The sequence below is a fragment of the Pinus tabuliformis genome, chromosome 4_1, assembly GCF_031772625.1.
Source record: "Pinus tabuliformis cultivar Carrire ecotype Pingquan chromosome 4_1, CPIR1, whole genome shotgun sequence".
Lineage (NCBI taxonomy): Eukaryota > Viridiplantae > Streptophyta > Pinopsida > Pinales > Pinaceae > Pinus > Pinus tabuliformis.
Genome location: NC_142303.1, coordinates 857,731,477 through 857,757,322, shown reverse-complemented (window position 1 = coordinate 857,757,322; position 25,846 = coordinate 857,731,477). Strand labels below are relative to the sequence as shown.

Here is a 25,846-nt window from a genome sequence, read left to right as displayed (position 1 = left end):
CTCATCAATCATCGATCCCATCTTCAACTCATATAATTTTTTTTCCCTATTATCATAATATCCCTTTGATAGATACTTCTTCCTAGAAATTATCTCAAACTCTCTCCAAGTAAACTCATCTTCATGAATACCTCTGACATTTTCTACATCTTCCCATCAAATGTCTTCTTTACCTTTAAGACTGAATGTAGCTATTCTGTCCTTCATGTTCTATGAGTAATCATGTAATCTAAATAACTTATTCATCCCAAGTAACCATTCTTCTGCATATTGTGACTTCTTCATTTCTCCATCAAATGTAGGTTTATTTTCTTTCTTAAACTCATTCAGAAAATATCCCTCATCACTCCTCCTATAAGGATGATAGCGATGATGATAATTCATGTACATGTCTGAATAAGAACTAGAGTAAATCCCATGTCCACTACATCATCTATCAAGTGTATCTAATAGCCTACCATCTATAACCATGTCCTCTCTATCCGACCTATTCGTACCATGACACCTGCTACCATATGATCCATTAGTCTTGTCCTTCTGTCCATGAATGAACCTAAGTGATCCCTGTCTCTGCAAGTATGACAAGCTCTGAAGGATGACTTCATTATCATATGATTGCTTCTCTTGTGCCCTAGAAAGCCTCTCTTGTGACTAAATGATTCTATCATTATCTTCTTTGCAACTCCTTATTTCCACCTTCAAACTTCTCAAAGTGTTTGCTATGTAAGGAGAGTACCCATCACCATACTACTCATCTAATCTATAGGAATAGTCTCATGAATTGAGGTCAACCATTTTTCTAGTGATATTTGATCTTCTTCTTCCTTCAAGTATATCATGCTAGCTAAACCAAAACATAAACATAACCAACGTACCTCAATATAGTTCACGGGAGGATATCTTGTCTACAAGATCATCCAAATTAGCACAATACATGTATAAACATAATCATAACAGTATATAAACATCATCTCAATTATCATCCCAGTTACCATGCATGATGTCACAACTACAACACAAACTAGACACAATGCATGCACAAAAACATATAGACACTGACATTCATAACCAATGCATCTACAACCATCATGCATTCACGACAAACACATCCCAACAATACCATCATCAACTCTTACATGGAAACACAACTATAACAATGACTACCACCACACATTCATAACAAACACATAGACCACAAGAATAATAAATACATATGCAACAAAAATTTATGTGTGTCAAATACATTCCACCCATCGAGTCAAAGGGTTGAACCATGCTCTACTACCACTCTGATACCAATCTGTAACCACCATCCTCCCACATTTACCCAAGCTAACTGGTCCACCAGGGTAAACATCTAATGAAGAGTTACTATGATATGATTCAACTCCCCAATTACAGTTAAGGAAGTAGAATTGACAAACCAAAACCAAATTGACCTTTCTCAAGAGCTACATGAACCCCAAAGGCTAACCAACAACTCCAGGTGACCAACCCCCAATTTAACTTGCCTTTTGACTGAACTAGACCCTCGCTCACATGACAAGCCCTTATATGACTGAAACTCTCCAATCACTCCCCCAAAAAGTCCTCCGTGCGACTGCAGTCTTTTAAAGGCAGTTCTATGCTAGTGACCCCGAAATTGTGAGCCACTTTTTCGGGGCTAGGACTCAGGCCTCTGCCTAAAACTTGATGAAATTCTCAGAAATAGTAAATAACAAGAGTATAATACCTCTAATGAAAAACTTGAACAAGGAACTGACTTGGCTCATCCTAACAATGATAGGAATTTCATCAAACATATCGTGAACATGTAACGTATAGGTCATAGAAACACATCTAAACATAGGGACATCATACTTATCTAAGAATCATTAAGAAGCTTTGATGCCCTATCACATTAGCTACATGATCATCTATTAGTTCATTTATTCATTAACATTTCATCTACTAACTAAAACATGATGATAGCCATAACTCAAGATTATCATAAAATCATACTTATAACCAGCATATAACTTTATAAATAAGAACAATAGAACAACCATGAAATCCATATAATAACAAGTACATTTATGCACAGAACATAAGAGGAAAGGAACTCTTATTAACATATGCAAATCCCACCAAGTCAGGGACTTCCACATACCACTTGACCATAGATTGTGTTGAACCAAATCTCTCTTTCACCCAATCACCCTCGTTCCATATTACAAGCATGAGTGTGGGATCTCATGGAATAACAAATCAAAACCAAACCTAGGGATTCCAATGGCCAAATCACTTCAACCATCAACCAGTGATTCCACCTCACAGTCGGACATCACTAACTATCACCAGACCAGTCTCTATCCAAGTTGTCTAGGGCTCCATAGCATTTGTTCCAACCTAGCTTCAAGGACTAGTAACTCAACCCACAACTTCCGTCGAGCTCTAGAGAATTTTTCCAACCAAGGCTTCAAGGACTAGTAACTAATCCCACCAAGGGTTGTAGAGAGTTTGTCCAACCAAGGCTTCTAGGGCTAGTAACTCAACTCAAGTTGGTATAGAGCTTCCAGAGTGGTTTTCCAACCAAGACTCAATGAACTAACAACTCAACCCATGGCCAAAGGAACATGAGCACTTCCCAAAAAATAAATAGAAAACCTAAAACACCATGGCTATCTCGGAAATGGCAAGGCTATGCAAAACCATTGTCAATCCATGCAATCCTCCATTCCAATGCCATATCATAGCCAAGAAACCACATGCATGTGTTATGCATGCCAAAAATAGCAAGGAAATCATACATGTGACTCGGTACCTGCAAACAAAACCCGCTGTAGTTATTGATCCCACTGTCCTCTTGTGATTTCATGCTCTTTCTTTTCCTTCTTGCTCCAAATCCCAAGTATTCCATACTTCTCCAAGAGCACTCCAAGAAAACTCTAAGTGTTCAAGAGTATGAGAGAGAGATAATGAGAGAGCCAAAGATTGAACTAACAAAAGCTAACATTGTCAAGAGTTGTGTATTGATCCTCCAAATACTTTTTATTAATAAGGCCCTTATTTTCTTCATTTTCTAAACTTTCCTTCAATTTCATCCTCACATGCAACTTGTGACCTTCAATTTTCCTTTCCTTCTATTTTCCATTCTTTTCTTAAATAAAATTCCAATAAATGTGTCCTGCCTTTCCAAAGCCTTTTTCATTTCCTTTTCCAACTTTCATGGTCATTAATTAAGCACAAGTGATCCCTGTAACTATGTTTTTGCCCAACACTCAACTTGGAATACATGTCCCATGAACTTGGTTATTATTTTTCCTTTATTAACTCTGTTACATGGATTTGTAATCTCGGGTTGTTACAAGATATAGATCAGATATTCCCAATTTGAAAATCAAATCTAAAATTTGTGCAACACCGAATAATTATTAGGTTAGTTATTTTAGGCCAGTTGGGATATATGATTTTTGTTTTTACCATGTCTTAGTTAACTTGGACCAGATCTAACAAAGGTATGATTGATGAAGGAATCTCTAAACAACTAATCTCTTCTTCAAGAAGACATAAAGGCCATCATTTTCCTTTGAGAAGGCTCAATAACTCTATAATATGGAAAGACAATGTACAAAAAACCCATTCAGATATTAACAAAAAGAAAAATTCTAAACGATCAAATCATTATGGAAGGAAACACCTAGTTTGATACCATGTAAGAGTATGAATTACTCATGGTGTAAATGAAAATTGTAAAATTACATATAAGACCCACATTTTATAACATTGGAGCATGCCCAATGTTGATTAAAGATAACTATGATAACTAGGAAGATGCAAATCCATATTTGATGTTACAACTCACTATAGCTAGCTCATTGGGAAAAGAAGTGCTCGAAAATCCCAACTCTAACAAAATATTTCCTTGTCATTCTATTAAGCATTGTATTCTACAATCTAGTATGAGGAAGATGCGTAGCTCCTTATGTTTTCAATTTGGAGTTAACATTTGTCCCTTTTAAAATAAAAATAAAAATTTAACTAAATTAAAAAACTCCGTTGGCTATAATCAATAAATAAGTAAATTTAGAAATTTGGTTAGTTGTACTTAAAACATTATGAAACATTAATAATCTCACACTTACTTTTCTCGCATCATTTTTTTTTGCACCAAGAGGCACATTCTATAGCCCAGGTTGAGCGAGATGTGTAATTCCTTCTATGCTCAACCTAAAGTTGACACATGTCCCTAAAAATAAAAATAATAGTCATTAAATGAAACACATTGTGAGTTATAGTCAATATAAAAATAAATATACATATTTGGTTAGTTTTAACTAAAAAAAATATTGATGTTTGATATTGCAACCTGGTTTGAATGACATGGGTAAAAATTAATTATGTGCTTAACATATAGTTCATATGTGGCATTAAAATTAAAATATTAATAAAAAATAATATTTCACTCTCAACTATAAATGAATTAATTAACATAATTTTAAATTAACATTATATATAGATAAAGTAAATGAAAGGTTTATATATATATATATATATATATATATATATATATATATATATATATATATATATATATAACTTTTAGTGTCTTATGTGTTTCCTTAAAATATAAACTTTATGCTAAATGACTTAACGTTTAGCATAACCTTGATATCCTTATGAAAGAGTATTGTAAACACTATGGAATTAGAGGCTGTGAAATATGGTGAAGAAGCCACGATTTGGATTGTCATGATCCACATGCAACTCTAGTTATGGGTGTAGACGAATTGGAAGAAGGAAGCTCCATAATTACACCAATATCCAAAGAATCCAAAGCACTTTGTTACAACTTCCTGGAGGAGAATGGTCAGTTAGCTCCAAGCCTCACTGATATGATATAGAAAAATTATGGCTAGTTCGTAAGGTGTGGGAGCTCTAATGTGGATTCAGATCTCTCTAGAAATCCCTTCTGTATGGTTTGGGCCAAAAACATGATGATCTAGGAAAAAACAAGTGAGTTCTTGAATCACTGAAGAAGCTAGTGGTAGATTGTGTGAACAACCTATCAACATAGTCACAATGATCTAAGGGATATAATCAGCATTTTGAGCCTATTTACTAATTCATTGAGATTCACCCCATGGTGTAGAAAACAATACAAGTTGCTAAATATGAGAAGCCATGGGCTGTAGAAATTAGAATTGCCATTGAATTAGATGCATTTCTCATGAACCATCAAGGCAATGATCTATATAAAAGATGAACTCACATAGATCAATGTATATATTAGAGTGAATGCACAAATTTTGTCATCATACATAAAAAATTCATGGATCATTCCCTAGAAATGAAATAAATCCATCATTGAATCTAATAGAGGAAACATGATGTGATTAATCTGCAAGAGACAATGAACGTTGTTGTAGAAAAGGAGAAACGGCCCTAATCTGAGGACGTGGTGCCAAATCTACAAGCAGAATGTGAGAAGCTCCACATAGAGAATCAGATGCACAACTAAAATCAAATCTTCATTCATAATTTTACCATATCTAAACCGCTTAAATAAACTTAAAAATGCTTAATCAAGTATAGCAAATCCACGTAGATTTGACATCACCAAGAAAATATATAGACTAAGAATAATAAAAAATTGTGAGACCCCATTTAACTTTTTTAAAATCAACTAGGTAAGAAATTCCTACTCCGATACCATGTATGAGTATTTGTATTATTCACACTGTATGAGTTACATTACGAAGTCCTCCAATTATAAAAATGGAGGAATCACAATATCAGCTAAATATAGTTATGAAATCTTGGTAGATAACAACCCTACCTAAGCTTACAACTGACAACACTTAGTTCATTGGAAGAGTTCTTGTTGGAAAAGACCAACACTAACATGCAAAATAGATACAACTAAAGAAAACTAAAGAACCACCTTATGAAGTTAACCAACTACCTTCTTCTCATGAAGTTCCTACAATATTTTACCCATTATGATAACACCAAGGAAAATGTGTTTCCACTAGCCATAGAAACAAGACTATGACAAAAAATTAAAATTACTACAAAACAAGATTGAAGGATGTATAGATATAATCTTTTTTTTAATAATCACCATGGTAGGCATGACACACTAAGAAAACAGTTAAGCCAAGTAATAGGGAAATGTACGTTGATAAGTTGACTAGGTATCATCCCAATTTCCAACTATTAAGAGACACTAAACTTGTAGAATTAGATTTGGGAAAGTGGTTTTTTGTTGTAGTAGGAGTTGAGACTGCATTGTTGGAAGATAAACCACTTGCTAATTATGCTTCCCATATTAATGAGATAGCTAAAAACTTTGTTGTAGAAGATAACATTGTTGATATATAAGGTTGTCATCTTGTTGTTGCACCTAGATTTGAGTCGACAAGACAAAAGTATGAGCCTTCATTTTAAACAAGTTTACCCAGGAATCATAAACCAGGCACTTATGCATTCAAATTATTATGGAGACAACATGAAGATATCAATCATGGACCGTTTCCAACCATTAGGATCAATTGTGGTTGGATTGATGGATGATTATTGAATCATTTGAACAATTTTTTATGGATGGTGTGCCATTGTATCTCATCTTTGTGCAGTCGTACAATGTTCCTTTTTTGTTGTTGATTTTCCTTGCTCCCTGAGTTTTGTTCTAGGGGGGAAGTTTGATGATGATAGAGGTTGTTGATTGTTGCTAGTCCCTTAGTTTAGCTTCGAGGGGGGAACTTAGATGATGACATATATTGTTATCATTGCTTTGCTATTATTTCTTGTGTTTGATCATTGTGATGGTGATGGTTTTCAAACATCTCCATGATATTTTTTGTACCATTTTGCACTGAGTTTTCCATACTTACAGGCCTTATTGTTCATTTGTTGGGTGACTGTGTTACTTTTGTTTGAATCCTTTTTCTTGGTTGTTTACTAATGCCTATTTTCTTTGAAGCATTTATGAGGAAGTTGTCAACGAATTCCTTTCTTATGCCTTTGCAGCATCTTCTTCTTGAGATTTCAACCAAGTTCACTAAGACTTTTTGGCTCTCATCTTTACAATCTTGGTGCTTCTTGATTAAAGTGAGCTTTTGTTGTTTCCTTTCAATGAATCATTGTGGCATCTACAACTTCATCTCCATGTCTACAAAATTATTATATTTCTCTCTTTTCAAGAGGAGGTTTTGTTGTAATAGTTTTTTTCCTTTTCTCCACTTATGAGAGTTTGTATTTGGGTAACATATCAGGCCTTGTCGCCGATGCCCAATTTTTATTTACGTTTACTCCCTACCTTTTGCTTAACGGGCTGTGGTGTTAGTATTTGTATTCCCCAATGCGTAATTTTCCAATGACCTAAGTGTTGTGAGTTTTAAGGTCATGTAAGGATGTTAAGCACCAAGTTGACATAAGTATCTTTAGCTAACACTATGATTTTTCTATTTACTTTCTACAATGTGAATAATAGAAATATTCTTACTTCTCTCTTTTTCTCCCTTTATTTCTATGGAAGAATTCCCTTTTAAAATATTAAAATATTAAGAATAAATTATACCATAAAAAATGTACATTCACTTAATTAGCATAGCCATATAAATGTAAACATCCATAGACATCAAAACACTTTCCTCATGATACATCCCATATTGACTAAATTATTACACCTAGAGGCACTCTACAGTGTAGTAGTACAGGATATTAAAAAAATAATATATGTGTGTGTGTGTGTGTGTTGGCTAATATATGTATGTGTGCCATACGTTGTTCATAACGTTAATTTAAAAAAAATAGTAACATTACCTTAAAAATCAATGTCGACCATAAATAAAATACTTCAATTTTCAGCTTTGTTTTATATAACTTTATATAGCGAGATAAACTAATTGAAATAAAAAATAAAAAATACTTTTTAGAATGAGGGATATATGTAATTCTTTAATTCGGTTGAGATCGAATGTCTATGTTATGTTAGAAATGTGTGAGGTAACATAATGTAAACATTTTAACTAGGTGAAAATAAAATACAAATAACAAAATAAAAATAGGTATTGGGGGTTTTCGTAGTGCATTATATTAGATATCATTTTTTGGGATTCAACTATGTTAAGTAAGTCATTCATCTATGACCATTTCCATGAGAGGTAGTCGTAACTCACTAATTTCTCATGATTTTTGAATAGTCCACTTAGCACTCATTGCATTGGGTGATGCTTATAGGGGTGAAGAAGTGGGATTGAAACTAGTGAAATAAATCACACTTAGCACTCATTTCATCGGGTGATGCTCACACGGGTGAAGAAGTGGGATTGAAACTAGTGAAATAAATCACATAGCATCAATCATCACTTCTGGGGCTTGCACCTGGTAACCAGGACTTCCTGGGAAGTCACCCAGCCCATTTCGCCTTTGGCTCAAGCACGCTTAACTGTGGAGTTTTCCCCACAATCAAGCCCACTTAACTTGCTACCCCATTTGCAAAACCTTAGCAAGTATTGTGCCTCATGAACCATTCAAGTATAGTTCCCTTCACTCTTTTGAATTAACTATTGGGGGTTTTTGTAGTGCACTATATTAGATATCATTTTTGGGATTCAACTGCGTTAAATAAGTCATTCATCTATGACCATTTCCAATACCCCCAATACTTAATTCAACCCCCAATAATTAATTCAAAAGAGTGAAGGGAACTATACTTGAATGGTTCATGAGGCACAATACTTGCTAAGGTTTTGAAAATGGGGTAGAAAGCTAAGTGGGCTTGATTGTGGAGAAAACTCCATAGTTAAGCGCGCTTGAGCCAGAGGCGAACTGGGATGGGAGACCTCCCGGGAAGTCCTGGTTACCACGTGCAAGCCCCATAAGTGATGATTGATGCTATGTGATTTAATTCCCTAGTTTCAATCCCACTTCTTCACCCCTCTGAGCATCACCCAATGCAATGAGTGCTAAGTGGACTATTGAGAAATAATGAGAAATTAGTCAGTTACGACTACCTCTCATGGAAATGGTCATAGATGAATGACTTACTTAACGCAGTTGAATCCCAAGAAATGATATCTAATATAATGAACTGCGAAAACCCCCAATACTTAATTCAAAAGAGTGAGGGGAGCTCTACTTGAATGGTTCATGATGAACAATGCTTGCTAAGGTTTTGCAAATGGGGTAGCAAGCTAAGTGGGCTTTATTATGGGGAAAACTCCACAATCAAGCGCTTGAGCCAGAGGCGAACTGGGATGGGTGACCTCCCAGGAAATCTTGGTTACTGGGTGAAAGCCCTAGAAGTGATGATTGACGCTATGTGATTTATTTCACTATTTTGAATCCCACTTATTCACCCCTCTGAGCATCACCCAATGCAATGAGTGTTAAGTAGACTATTCAAAAATCATGAGAAATTAGTCAGTTACGACTACCTCTCAGGGAAGTGGTCATAGATGAATGACTTACTTAACACAGTTGAATCCCAAAAAATGATATCTAATACATCGTGGGGAAAAATCCATAGTTAAGGGCGCCTGAACCAAAGGTGAACCGGGATGGGTGACCTCCCGGGAAGTCCTGGTTACCGGGTGCAAGCCCCAGAGGTGATGATTAACACTGTGTGATTTATTTCACTAGTTTCAATCCCACTTTTTCACCCCTGTGAGCATCACCTGATGCAATGAGTGCTAAGTGGACTATTTGAAAATCATGACAAATTAGTTAGTTATCACTACCTCTCATGCAAATGGTCATAAATGAATGACTAAATCATGATAAATTAGTTAGTTACAACTACCTCTCATGAAATGGTCATAGATGAATGATTTACTTAACGCAGTTGAATCACAAAAAATGATATCTAAAATAAAAATAACCCTATAAAACTTAAATAATAATAAAAAAATCAAATTAAATAATAATAAAAAAAACATGAGAAATTAGTTAGTTACGACTACCTCTCGTGGAAATGGTCATAGATGAATGACTTACTTTACACAGTTGAATCCCAAAAAATGATATCTAAAATAAAAATAACCCTATAAAAATTAAATAATAATAAAAAATGACACATGGTATTGACCCATGATTTTAAGAATCAATGATATTAACCCATGTCATTCATGTCGAATATAACCAATTTAAGGGGGAAATTAAACTAGCCTAGATCTCCATGTTAGTTTGATGTTACATTTAGATAAATAATTAGCTATAAAAAATGATGGCGATGAATCCATGTAGCGTGTAAAGGTAAAAAAAAAATTTATAGATATGTTCGCACTAGAAAATATTAAGAAAAATGTAATTATTACATTTGATCTAATATTTATGTCTACCTCCATCCACTTTTTACTAGGTTATATTAGGTAAAATATAATACTATAATATGACATTTTACCCAATATTTCCCCTCAAGAGGTCCACTTCTTATTGTAATTTTTCTTTATGGTCCAGTCCTTATTGTAATTTTCTTTATATTTTAAGTTTAAAAGAAAACCAACTTAACTATAAAATTATCAAGGATGAGGGGGAATATTGAGTAAAATGTAATAATATTACATTTTAATTAGTATTTCCCCCACCCTTGACCACTTTTAATTGGATGGGGGAGGGAATAAATACTAGTTAACATATAATATTGTAATATTATATTTTATCCAAGATGTTTCGTCACTAGATTCAATTTTTATTAAAAATTAGTTAACTCCTATGTCACAATTTCATCCCAGTATGGTAGAGATGTTGTAATCTTTAAGATTTTGACTCGATAAAAATAAAATAAACATGAAACTAACAATTATTAGTAGATCCAAAGTTAAGATGGATCTAAATTGGTAAGTTTATTTTAAATAATTATCTTATTATCAATTATAAAGAGAATTAATATATGAGTTAACATATATACATTTAAAAAAACATGTAATAAGATTCTTAATCATATAGATCTAATTCCAATATATTATGGAGATTCTTAATTTGTAAAAAGACTTTGTTACAATATTATAGATCAATACCATGACTTAATAATATAACATACCCAAAAATAATAATTCATATTCATGAAACGTATATTCATATGATATATATAACTACTTTTAATAAAATTTACATTTTTTAATATATCACTATTACAAAGAATATTTTAAATTCTTATCATCCACTTAATATATATTGTAAACTTATTTAAAAATAAACATACATATCAACATAATTAATTAATAAAACTAAATCCTAACTAGATTCCTAAATCAACGAAGGTTGTTCAAAAGAATGTAGACGTACTAAATGAGGAGATATTTGAAATTTCATAACCTACAAAACATGTCAAGCAACACTTTAATATAAAATTGAATAGTAGTAAAAGGTTCATAACTATAGGGTGGATGATGTCCACAGATGACATGTTAATACGATGATGTTTAGATATTTTTATTATTAAAAAAAAAATCAAAAAATAATATTTATACAAAATTTTTAAATAATGTTTGTTTATAAAAAAATTGCATGTCAAGAAATTGTATCCTTCTTAGCTTATATTAGATCCGTATTTAAGAAAGATTTATATTAATTAATATACAATTAAATTTCATTAGATTTTAAACAAATTTATGAATCGATAGACAATGACTTTAATTTGTTTTTCCAAACCAAAATCCAAAATGTCATCGTTATTGCTACTTCTCTCATTGGTGGTGAAGGACATTGCGTGATCTAGAAAATTCTATGACAATACCACTATAAGTGCAATGTTGATATGCATGCATTGGTGGTGAAATAAGCACATTGATAGCATGGACTTTGTAAACTATCTCCAGATACATTAGTCAAATATCATATTACATATATACAGGATTATTGTTTCAAGATAGGAAAACTATCTTGGACATACAATCTGTTGGTTGAGAGAATATCTCAACCACACACCAATCTAGGAATATAGTTAGGAACAGACTCCTCTAGTTAGAAAGACACAACTGAGACAAGTAGGAATTAAATATTCCAACACACCTGCTTAATGAGTACTTGTCTCGATATCAATCTACAAAGTCTACATCTGGTCCAGTCCCATAATTACACCTTGTACCTTATTCATGCAATTTTCAATGTCCATATAAAGGAGCAACCATCTCCCGAAATGCATGGGTTCCCGATTGTTGCAACCGCCAGTCTACTAGGAATTCCTTCACATACATGGTTCATCCAACCTCTCGATGAACTCCCCCTAGCTATAAAATTTCACCTCATGGAGTCTAAAACCAATATGGCCCACCCAAGTGTATCCATCCCACATGACACACTCTTCTAGGGTGTTAACGCCCTCTTATTGAGGGAACATATAACAAAGGGTATGCATGCCTCTCTGGGTCTTACACCATAGCAGGTACATAAAACATTTCAAGACCACAACTAACCATTCCAAAGGAGTATATGACATGTAGATTTGTTCTAATTACAATATGTGACTCATACTACATGAATCTGTTCCACAAACTCACACTAATTCACACAAACTCGATTGTCCATCATCCTCCAATCTCTGATGCTGCCATTTTCAGTATCATGTCTTCATCATATCTGGTAATCAATAATTCCTGCAAATTTGTGTATTGTTGGATGAGCAATTTCAACACTCTCATAATTGTGACAATAGTTGGTCTAACCAATATCACTTCAATGAAAACCTGAAATACCATGACATTAATACAGGCAACAATGAAATACCATACCATGACATGACATATTAATACACACAAGAATGCTTTTTAACTTTGAAAATCCATCTAATTGTTGGCATCAATGGTTTTGCACCGAACAGTCTTGCAGCTATAAGGTTTCCACCCACCAATGCCCCCATTCTTATTTCAGAAATAAAATGGACAGTCATCTTTGGATGGGGATCAGGTCGTTCAATTATTGAATAGGATGAACTCCTCGTTCCCTTCATCTCAAAAAAGTTACTCCACCTTCTCAGGGTTTTGATCTGAACATTGCTCAAAACCTTCAATCCCCTAGATCAGAGGTCCCCAAGGCGATCGACAGTCCATCTGCAGGTTTGACCACTGAATTACTGGCTATCCTTTCATCCTTGACAGGTCCCTCTCATGATGCCCTCGCCTTGCTTAGAAATAGTCTCACGAATAACCTGAATGCTAATCTCAAATGAAGATCCTTTACACAATGTATTGACGCTTCGACTTTAATAATGAAATGGTAGCAGAAGGGTCAACCAGTGGCTCCATGGGAAAAAATTTCTCAGTCAAATTTATGGGGATTTCGACTTTAAAGACCTTGCCTCTGTTCGAACTATAAAGTATCAAAAAACTTCTTTCATGAAGTCCCTCGACATCGAACAAAAATGCACTGGTAAACACTTTCTAGCAGTGACTGGAAAACCTAACAGTAAGGTTCGTCTCCTTTACATCACAGGCTTAAGCAGAAGTCTGAAATATCGAACCCCACAATGCCGTAAAGACTGGAAGCCACTGATAAATTCTGTAGCAACGATGCAATTCTTCTTCATCGTCATTACTAGGGACCGACCACTTCTCGCTTCTCCGCAGAAAACAAACAAATCCGGACGTCTTTCTAGGTTCGAAATCAGAAGTCTTCAAGAAATGATGAGAAGCAATCAAACGTTGCTGCCACAAAAGCCAAAAAAAAGAAATAGTGGCCACAAGTACAGTCGACAGGCCCTCATCGACCTTCCTCATGCGCCTGGTACTCAGGCAGTCACCGTCTCCCCCACGTAGGTGGAGCTCCTCTTACGATCGATGGCTTTGCATTACAAGTTAGCTCCACATAGATTTCAACACAACTCAAGCCTCCTCAGATCTAGCAGTAGTTACATGCTTCACGCCTCTTCAAAGACACAGATGATTGTTCTCAGGTCAAATGCCCATGCAGATTAGTAAGCTCACATCAATGAGCCATAATAGCCACGCTCCAGCCACGATCCAATCTCTTAGATTGTACCAGGTCAAATAACAGTGGCTCACAGCTGGCCACACTCACAATAGTGCCATCTCACCCGACTTAGGCACACGAACTCTGTTCAACACTTCCAATGTGGCGGTCAAGAGCCAACCTTGGACTAGACAGATCCTTTCAACAATGCTCTTCTCTGCAGTATCCAATACCACGACACATCCTCTCTTCTCGCAGTCTTCTCCATGCAAAAGATCCCTTGTCTGGCAGCAACATTCACTCACGCATCATGTTGTCTCAACTCATCAGCACAACGTTTCTCATCACTCCATCACCGCTGCTGCAATGCGGTCTCAGAGTCAAATCTGGATCCCACATAGATCTAACACCTACACGTGAACATCAACACAGCAGGCGATCTCCACTTCCAGGCTCCACGCAGCCATGCAAATTCAGCTGCAATCTGGCAACCACTATCCACCAGGCAGAACACAAACTCTGTCACACCACAGTTCTCCTTGTGCCACCACTCGACTTGCAGCGTGCTCGTCTGCTCGGCCTCCCAAACTACGCCACCGAAAGGCTTCACAAACGCAGAAATTAGAGATTCACCCAAATCCAAATCTAGAGTCTCTTGATGATGGACAAAATAAACACTAAAAAAAACTCTTTTATTTCCTCAACCCAGGATGGGCCAAGCCCAGAAGGGGCCAAGCCCTAAGGGCTTTGATACCATGATAAAAACAGATAGTGTAAACTATCTGCAGATACATTAATCAAATATCATATTACATATATACAGGAGTATTGTTTCAAGATAGGAAAACTATCTTGGACATACAATCTATTGGTTGAGAAAATATCTCAACCACACACCAAACTAGGAATATAGTTAAGAACAAACTCCTCTAGTTAGAAAGACATAACTAAGACAAGTAGGAATTAAATATTCTAACAATGATATAGTATGAACTCTCTCTAAAACCCAAAGCTGCTACTGATAGTAAAGGCTTTCTTTGAAATTGCACAATTCTATGATTGATGATGCAGTGAGTCTGTCTATCTATATAGTGGTGTTTGTAACATCTCCCATTGTGCTTTTTTCATGATCGTTAGATTTGGGGATATCCCCCGATTCTCTAATCAATATAAAGATGCCCTGTGTATATAAAGATACATTGTGTTCTGAACTATAGATTCTAGAAATATTTTAAAATTTAATTAAAAAAATTAATTATTGAACTTGAGGATATCTTCCAAATCTACAGAACGGTCTGTCATGTACCCCCTACTATCACGTAAATATTTTTTATTTTACCTTGTTTAACCTATGGCAAGATTTATCATTTTGTACGTTAATAAAATGTTACATCGTTACATAGTTACAATGAAATTTCGTTTTACACTATTTCAAAGGGTCAGCAGTCGAGAAAACTTCCCGGTAGTAGGGCTGTCATTCACATTTAAATTGCCGGTAGTAGGACTTTCATTTGCATTTAAGCTTCATAGTACCACTATCACTGTGCATTAGTACCTCACTAGCTTCCAGATTCACCTACACCTTCCACCTGGCTTGTTATTTATTTCCCACTCTCTCATGGTGGCATGGCAAGTGCAGGAGTACCATTAGCTATTGTGCACCTCGGGCTCCTCCATCCATCAATGACAATGGTTTCGGATGGTGGATCCAAGGGCCGAGCATTGATTTGAGGGTTTTGTATTCGTTTACTCTGGTGGTATGGTTCATTCAGTCCATTATGCCTTGGCGCTCGTCCCTACTCCACTCTGCCTTCTACCGCACCAAACCCGTGTGTAATGCTGTGTTTACTATCCAAGGTTCAAGTACAGGGACTGGTCTGCCTAACTTCCAAGCAATTTATGTAATCCTGTAAGTGCCCAACGTGTTTTCTTTTGCTTCCGTCACTTTTCCTTTTTATTGGAAATACTTAGTTCATAACAATAACAATCTCTTCTTCTTTTTTTGTGTGTTTTCCGAATGGAAGAGGAATGGACGCAGCCAAATAATGCTGGTTTGCATTGTGGGATGGTCAAGGCTACTCAAATTGCCTTCCTCCAGCATGGACCACCTGGTAAGCTTCAAGGGTTTTGATTCAAATTTGTCATTGGAGAGTTCAAGGTATACAAATCTGCTGTCTCAAGGGTTTATAGACCGTTCTCTTTTTTTTAAGGGTTTCAGTTACAATGATAGTTCCTAATGTGCTTGCAACAGAATTCCTCTGCGGCCTTTCTTCGGTGTTAAAGGGGTTTTGAGGCCGCGGGTTATCCTGGCCTGAGGCTTGGCCACATTGACACATGTTCAAGCTTAAGTCGCCTTGGACTAGATCTGTTGTAATTATGTGAACAAACTTTCTGGGTCCATTTGTAAGCTGTTGTAAGTTATTCGGGGTCAAGCCCCTGTAAATTATTCTGGTTTGTTGGTTGATTTTTCGTTTTACCAATTTAAATGAGTCCTTGTGTCTAGACTAAGTGTTGTTTTTAATTAAAATTCCACTCAGCAAAAGCCGAGTCCATAAGGATTTTCGACATGTATTTTGGACTCAATTTTCTAGGTTTGTGTAAATTTTTCAAATGATAAACAGTTGAATTTTTGTTTTACGCGACAGCACTAACACTTCTCTTGTATTATGGTTTCGCTCTTTATGGTTATCTTGATGTGCAGAGTTCTATTTAGTCATGTTCTATATTGAAGTAGTAAGTTCTGAATTATTTAAATGCCACCAAAAAATTTCGTTTAGAAAATTGTTTGTTCATATAATCATCTAGATATTTCTTTTATATTGACATTCTTTTCGGTTCACCTCAGTGCTGCAACGAGTCACCCTCTGTCTACCTATAGGTTGAAATATTTCACTGGCCTCCAAACCCTCTCAGGGTTTATTCCTATACTAATGTAGGAAGAGGTCCTCTAGAGGGGCTCGAGCTTCCTTGCATGTGCCCCGCCGTTGAAGGTGGCATGATCTAAGCATTTTAACTTATGTCAATTAGCTGCCTAGCCTAATTTTGATTAACATGAAGGGAAAAACCTATTATGAACCTAGGGTTTGAGAACCTGACTCAAACTCGCATTCATTTCTAGGTTTTTGTTATCTCAAAATCAAACCCTAGAAGGCTGCTGACCAGGAAGACCTTAAGTAACTATTTCAAACCTGCTTTAGGCTGAGGCTTAGCCTCCCCAACCTGAGAGGGCTCTCTCAAAGGATTAATTTTTTTTTTATTATGATTAAGATGGCTAACTCTTGTGAAACAAAGATATAAAAATGAGAGTGGTGGAAACACAATTAAAAGGTATCCATTGGGCTTATGGAGTCACAATCATTTTAGTATAACAATGATATCAACCTTACATAGAAGTCAGGGCATTTAGATTTCTACCATTCAGAACACACCAGAAATATATAGGGCACACAGTTTATAAATATGTGAAGGAAATTAGAGCACATACAATGATTTCTAAGTAATCACACATCTATACCACTGCAAATATTGAAGATAAGATAACACACAACATTCTGAACAGTAAACTCCTTCTGATTCCTGAGAAGTAAAGTCAAGTCTTAGTATTACTAAAACAGAGTCATATACATAGCACAATAGTTCCAATTTCTCTGGAATTTTCCAAACCCCTTTTTTATATCCCATGTTCTGCTATATATAGAGCTCTTTTACATACTTGAGATTCCTCCTCCAACATGAGGGGCTCTCGAATTATTCTTATTATGACACCTATTAACATTTTAAACTAACTATTAAAAGCAACTTACTGCTAATTGAAAGCTCTAGAAACCTAAGACAATTATGAGTGCAACTCCACATCACGTTGGTAATATCATTTATTACAATCAACACTCGTTATATGACAAGTGGTCTCCTTCAGTTTAGCTTGGTGGATGTTTTAAAACTCCTTGCTGGCCCTTAATGTCTCATATCCTTTACTGCTGCTGAGAAGTAGGAAACTACCCCTATTTTTATGCTTTTGGTTTCCTCAAAGATATTCGGAACCAATTAACCATGTTGATCTTCTTTAATTACCCAACAATCTATTTGAGTGCCACGTCCTTCATGTGCTGTAAGCCTTTCCCATATACATGTGTGATGACAAAACCTCTTTTTAAAAAGATTTCCCCTTGATTACCCAAAATTAGTCGACTGAGTTTAATTATGCAGCTACAATAGTTTTGTAGCGCGCTACGAAACTGTTGTGCATTATGCATCCTTTTTAGTAGTTTTGTAGCACGCTACGAAACTGCTGTGTAATCACAAAACATAGTTTAACACCAAAATCTGACTGACTTGAGCCTCTTTTATCTTAAATGTCCCTTTCAACTGCCTTGAAACTACTATCTGGATATGGATAGTCCACCATAGCGAGGTTACTGTATGCTGAGCTTAATGAGTCTTGTACTTCCTCTGTGCTTTTGAGATCCCTGCACATGCGAAACTTCTTGCTAAGATTTTGTAACCCTTCATCTATTTCACCATATGTCTCCAATGTTTTCCATGATTGCTGTATCACCTTGAAATAGTTCTCACTTTCCCGCTTGAAATCATTGAAACAAGATTGTAGAATATATCAGATGGTACAATGTCTTCAAACTGTAATATTGACGTAGATGAAGCTAGGGCACCTATTGCAATATGTGGATATTTCAACCTCATCCAAGCAGCTAACATTCCACCATAAGAACCACCAAACAAGACAACTAGACAAGCCTTGACAGATAGGTTCTTTTTTAGGTCTACTATTAAAGTTGCAAAATCAGCCAGTGCTTGCTCAGCTCTGAGATAAGATAGTGAATCTCCATCCTTTTAGGCCACACTCTGATTGCTGTAGGGCATAGACTCTCCATAGTAGCGGTGTTCTAGAAAGATGAGCACAGCTCCGAACTGAGGTGCTATGTTCCACATAAATTCAATGTTCACAGCAAACCAGTCAATGTAGCCCTCATTCGCGCAATAAAGAAAGATAGGCCCCATACGTTCTGCCCCTAGATAGTACTTGTCATTTATGAGATAACGTTGCTGGAATGTTGAATTCTCATAATTCTTATTCAAAATTGCTGTGTAATTTCCTTAAGGGAATCTTCCCGCTGACTTAGCTGCACCTTCAAAAGATTTAAATTGAAAGCTTATTAATTTGCTTCCTATGTATGAACCCTGAACGCGATGATGTTCTAGGTGCAGTTTTTTTTTTTTTTTCACTTCATCAATAGTGACAATCCATTCAAGCAGCTCCACTGGTGATGCCTCTGCTGAACAAAGTGGCGAAGCTTTGCTTTGTTCTCATACATTACATCAACTAATGTGACAAAACGATATGCTGATGTCTTGTTGTGTGCTCCAAAAGTAGGTACGCCTTCCAGTGCAAGAGTATGGAAATGATTGAAAAGCCCAAACTAATCTGCTGCACCCAAAGGTTTTTCATAGATATCTTTGAACTAGAAATAAGCACAACCATTGGGTCCCAAAAGGAATCTGTAATGTCTGTCCCATGACAACTTCAACAGTTGTTGGAGTGGCCATATATCCACTTATCAATTCTTGAAATTTTTCTTTGAGCAAACGAGAAGAATCTTTGCCACAAAAATACAATCCTTTCTGAGCTGAAGTGAGCTTTCGATAGTCAGTGGAATATCCAATCTCATGAACAACACATCACTCGACCACCTTCATATAAATTATCAGGAGCCCTTTTTGCTTTTGAAGAAGGCTATGTACATCCAACATAAAATCATGGAAGTAAATTCTCTTTTTCCTCCAAGATTCAAGCAGTTGCTCATAGAAAATGTCCATTAACATTGTTTTGCCTGTGCCTACCCCATCATATAGGTATGAACCACGAACAGGTGACAAAGAAGCTTGTGGCTTTATGAATGAGAACCAGCTGATGGATTTATTACGATATGTGGATCTTTCCAATCCACAAGATTCAGCTACATCTACCAGCTCATCATATAATATCTGGAGAGCTCTGAGGGTCTCTTCCTGACATGTGTCACCTGCCATGAGTTCTCCTACTGCTATTCGTTTTTCATAATCTATTAGAGGACCCCCTCTCTCCACATCCTTGCTTGAATATTTGGCTGTAGATGACAGAAGGTCCTTGAAGTTATAACCTATTGTAAGCCTATGCTAATTTCCTTCTCCCCGAGAGGACTGCAAGATGTCAAAAATACCGAGGATGACTGCGATTTCACAACCAACCTTTTGCCCCTGCTTATGCACCCATCAGATCCACCCACTTGTGCACACCAAGATATTGATCTTGCATGATAGGCTGCTCTTAGCAAAGAAACATCATCATGATTGTGAACACTCGGCTCCTTTTCAAAACTTGCAACCTGTGCGTACCAAGACACCTAATGACCTAATGATGAGGATAAGCGGTTGAATTGACAGGCAAAGTGTATGGACTCCTTTTTACATACCAACAAGATTCTTAAGAAGACTCCTATTCAAAATCTTAGACTCTAAAACAACATGAAAAGACCAGACCAAGACTGACACCAACCTTTGACAAGTTTAAGAAATTGATGCTCAGAATTTGAAAATATTTTTTCTTGAGTGATACCAGTTTTATTATTTCCTTTCTTAAAGAGCATTGTAGCTTTCTTTTCGTTTTAAACATGAATTTTACAAAATTTTAGATGCTACTTGCCCTGTTTTCATTTTCGAGGCATTAGCTGCCTACGCTCTGTTATTTTTGTATTCTCAAATGTGCTCTGTTCTTTTCTGTTTGACAAAGCTATTTTATTAAAAGTTTAACTTTCATTCTATTGTTGTATTCACACTCTTTTGAATTATCTATTTGACTAAAACCACAGACTTAAACTTTTGCTCCTACATTTCGTTTTTTTTTTTAAGATTACTTCTACCCAACAATATTCCCTAATTATCTTGCCTTGCATTAACAGAGAAGAAAGAGAACAAACTTTCATCTTACAGTCCCCTGCTAACCACAGAAAAATAAACCGTAGCTCTACTTCTCATTTCTGAATAGATCACAAAAAGATTATCTAACAGATTATCCGGGTGATTTTTCTTTACTTACCTGGTCTTTCCAAGCGGTAAAGGACTCCTCAGAGGTTCACCTGGGTTCTCTGTTGTTTCTCGACCTCCCAACCATGAGATTCGTCTTTCAGGACCAGAATCTCCCCCCTAGCTGTCTTGCAGGACCACTATCCTCAGCAAGAACGCTTGCACTTTGTGCTTGGCTATCTGGTCATCACCAGACTTAGCCTTTTTTTTTGTTTTTCTCTGCCTGTCCCTACAGCGTAGATTTTTGCCTCCCCCTCCTCCTTTTCTCTAGAAGCCCTTCCAGTTAGGGGAGGTAGTTAGGGTTGCAGTCTCAGCAACTGTCTTTTCCCAACTTCCTCCTCAAGAAGTTGCCAGTACTTCCAAGAAAACCTTTCTTATTTTTTTTTTTTTAAATAATAAAAAGATTATTAAATTTCAAACAGCTAATAATGTCATATTCAGTTTTGTCTTTTACCATAGTAAAATCAAATATTTACATTTTCTCGGGGCATCACATCTCCCCCTCCTGAAATTGGACATCGTCCTGATGTCCTTTGACCATGAACAACCCTGGGTAAGCTTGTTTCATGAGCTCTTCATCTTCCCAGGTGGCCTCGTCAGGCCCAAAGTGCTGCCACTGCACTTTAACTTGGGTAATAGCCCGCTTCCGCAACATTACTTCTCTCCGGTCGAGGATGTTCAGCGGTTCGACCAAGATTTCTCCTTCTGGTTCGACCTACAATAGGCAACATCCTAAATCAGTTTTCTTTTAAAGGAAAAACACTTAGACTGAGTTACCGGAGATAATTCTCACCTATATATCCTGCCATCTGATTACATGTTTAGGATCATAAACATATTTTTTCAACATAGAAACATGGAAGACATTGTGGACTTATATGTGACTTGGCAAAGCAAGCTGGTAAGCCATCGGCCCAATTCTTGCTAAGACTTGGAATGGTCCACAATATCGAGGTGCCAGATTAGTGCAACCGTTCCATTGTAGTATGCTCTTTTTTGCTCGTATTCTTATATACACATGGTCACCGACTTGGTACTCCTTGAATTTTATTTTCCGGTTAGCAAAGTTCTTTTTCCTATCCTGAGCTGCTTTTAAATTGGACCGGACCTTCTTAACCATTTCCTCCATCTCCTTAAGCATTTCGGGACCTAACATCAATTTGTCTTCTGGTCCACCCCAACTTGAGGGTGTGCAACATTTCCGCCCATACAGTACTTCAAATGGGCTCATTTGCAGTGATGTATGATAGCCATTATTATATGCAAACTCGACCAAGTGCAGGTAATCTTCCCACTTGGTTAGTTGCTGCATTACATATGCCCTTAACATGTCTTCCACCACCTGGTTCACTCGTTCCGTTTGTCCATCAGTCTGGGGTGATATGCTGTGCTGAAATTCAGCTGAGTCCCTAATTCTGCAAACAATGTTTTCCAAAAGACCAATGTAAATTTTACATCACGGTCTGAAATTATTGTTTTTGGTAACCCATGCAACCTAAATATGTTCTGCATAAAAATATGGGCGATCTGTACAACTCTGTAAGTAGACTGCACAGGTATAAAATGTGCTTATTTACTTAATTTTTCCACCACCACCATGATGGAGTCATTATTTTTCCTTGTCTTGGGCAAACCTGTTATGAAGTCCATAGAAATAGTGTCCCACTTCCATTCTGGAATGGGTAATGGTTGTAATAACCCCGCAGGGTGTTGGTGTTCTGCTTTAATTTGTTGGCACTCTAAACAATGTGCCAAGTACTCAGCCACATCTCTCTTCATACCCAGCCAGTAATATTCTTTCCGGAGTGCAGTGATCATTTTCTGATATCTTGGGTGTCCAGCATAGTGACTTTTATGAAATTCATCCAAAATCAAGTTTTTAATGTTGTTTTGATTGGGCACATACAACCTTTTCTTGTAATACAACATTCCAGTAACATTCACCGCATAACCTTGCTGATTTTCTTTGCTGGTTGACTGTTGTACTTGCTGTTTTATTTGCTGATATACAGTATCTTGTTCTGTTGCTTTTTTAATCATCTCTTCGAAGGGGCTTTTCCATTCGCTACAGGAAATTTCATATAAGAATTGTAATTTCTAACTTAGAGCATCTGCCACCCGATTCTCTTTCCCCTTCAAATGTTTGATTTCGAAATCAAAGCCGCTTAGGAAATCCACCCAATGTGCTTAACTAGCATTTAAAGTGGGCTGGCTAAAATAATTGGTTAGACTATGGTGGTCTGTCAATAGTAAAAATTTCCTTCCCATAAGATAATGTTGCCATATTTTCAAAGCGTGAATGATGGCTACCAACTCTAGATTATAAGCGGAATATTTCTATTCATGTTCTTATAGTTTCCTTGACTCATAAGCAATTACCCTCCCTTCTTGCATCAACACACCTCCTACACCTTCTTTGCTTGTGTCAGTGCACACCACATAGTCCTTACTAGGATCAGCTATGCTTAAAATGGGTGTGGTGGTGAGCAGATGCTTAAGCTGCTCAAAACTCTTTTGGCATTTGGGGGTCTACCTAAAAATTCTTCCCTCTTTCTAAAAGGAAGTGATCGGATAAGTTACTCTTGAAAACCCCTCTACAAATCGTCTATAATAGCCCGCTAAACCCATGAAGGATCTAATGTCTGCCACATCCTTGGGTACCGGCCATTCCATTATGGTCCTTATCTTTTCAGGGTCCACCGCGATTCCCTCTTTGGTGATTATATGCCCCAAATATTGTATTTGTTCCTTAAAGAAATCACACTTTCTGAATTTGGCATATAACCAATGTTCTCGGAGTGTTTGCAGTACCAATCTGAGGTGTTCCCTGTGCTCTTCCATAGTTTAGGAATATATTAATATATCATCAATGAAAATCAGCACAAATCTATCCAAATACGGATGAAATATGTTGTTCATCAAACACGTAAAGGTTGCGGGCATGTTAGTTAACCTGAAGGGTAACACCACAAACTCATAATGTCCATATCTTGTTCTAAAAGCAATCTTAGCTATGTCTTCCTCCTTAATTCTGATTTGGTGATACCCTGATCGCAAATCAATCTTGGAGAATACTGGTGCCCCTTTTACTTGATCAGAAAGCTCATCAATTTGGGGTAAAGGATACTTATTTTTTATTGTCAATTTATTCAACTAATGATAATCCACACACATAAGAAGAGTCCTATCCTTTTTCTTAATGAACAATACTGGGGCTCCCCAGGGTGACACACTAGGGCAAATATAGTTTTTGTCTAACAGCTCCTGTAACTGCATTTTGAGCTCTGTCAATTGTGGTGTGCTCATTCTGTAAGGTGCTCGGGATACCGGGGCCACCCTAGGCACCAATTTGATGGTAAAGTCTATATCTCGTTTAGGTGGTAGCCCGGGAATCTCTTCTGGAAACACATCAGCAAATTCTTGTATCACTGGAATGTTTTCCAAGGTGGCTATTTTGTCTTTTGAGTTAGCATAGCCCACTTAGATGGCATAAATCTGACATCCCTTCCTAATTCATTTTACTAACTGACAGGTGGTTATTGGCTGAACCTGCACTGGCCGCTTAATCCCTTGCTCTCTTGCCTTGCTCCAAGCTCATCTTTGTAATAAATAGTATTTGTGTTACAGTTGACTATGGACCAGTGTTTTTCTAACCATTCCATACCAATTAGAACATCATATGACTTAAGGGTAAGCACATTTAAATTTGTCGTTGTTGGTTGTCCTGCTATCTTTAAAGGACAATTATTGACTTTTGCAAGCACTCGTCTCTTGGCCCCTGTAGCCAACTGTACTAACCAGGGGTTCTTAAATTTAACAGGTTGCAATCTACAATGTTCTACAACCTTAGGACTAATGTAACTTAATGTGGCTCCAAGATCAATAAAAATAGTTAAGGTTTGAAATTTTACCTTCGAATTCCACCATGGTCAGCTGGTACTCCACCTAACAATCTTACAAGGTAGCATTAATCCGTGGTAGACTACGTCCTATATCACTGACTATCGATGCTTCATGGATCTGGGAAACCTGTTCGGTCCCTTTCCATTGAGGACAGTTTTTAACATAGTGAGGCCCACCACAACCCCAACACTGCACTGGAGGCCTTGTTGCCCCTTTGCTGTCTAACTTTACAGATTGTTCGTTGATTCTGGACTCATTGGTTGGCTTGGACTTGAGCGAATTTTTCTGTACATTTCTGTAACTTTGTCCCTTGGCAAAACTCTTGTTACCATTACCACGATTCCCTTTATTGTTTCCAGCCATCTTATTACTTTTCTTATCATTCCATCTTTTACCTGAAATTTCTCCCTTGTGCAGGGAAAATTTTAAGAACCCCCCCAAATTTACATGTATAATAAATGGGCGAATCTCCATGGTATATAGGAAAAATGGAAGGCGATTTTATCAATAATATGATATGTATATATAATTTTTTGGGGAATCTCTCACCAGGCATGGTGAATATTTTACTCAATTATAAAATCTTGTGTTTATTGAATACACAAATGAAATCATTGCATTTCTTTAAAATATCGTTTGAAATAAAAATTACCAAAATTACATCTCGATAACCTAGTGGGTGTAGGATAAAATTCACTCATGCCATTCACAGAAAGCATGAGAAAACACCTAATACTATATATAAAACCAAGAAAAATTCAAATTCATCACTTCTAGGGACCTCGTAACCACCCTGCCAATACACAAGTATGTTCCTGTTTGCAATTAGAAAAATTACCCAAATTGCAATCTGTTTACTCCACTTCTAGGGACCTCGTAACCACCCTGCCAATACACAAGTATGTTCTCGTTTGCAATTAGAAAAATTACCCAAATTACAATCTGTTTACTCCAGCATATGTTGGAAAGTTAT

At 36.5% G+C, this 25,846-nt stretch overlaps 1 pseudogene; it reads right to left on the bottom strand.

The window, feature by feature from the left end:
• Positions 1-19,048: 19,048 nt before the first annotated feature.
• On the bottom strand, positions 19,049-25,236 carry LOC149178915 (uncharacterized; annotated as a pseudogene).
• Between the last annotated feature and the right edge of the window lie 610 nt (positions 25,237-25,846).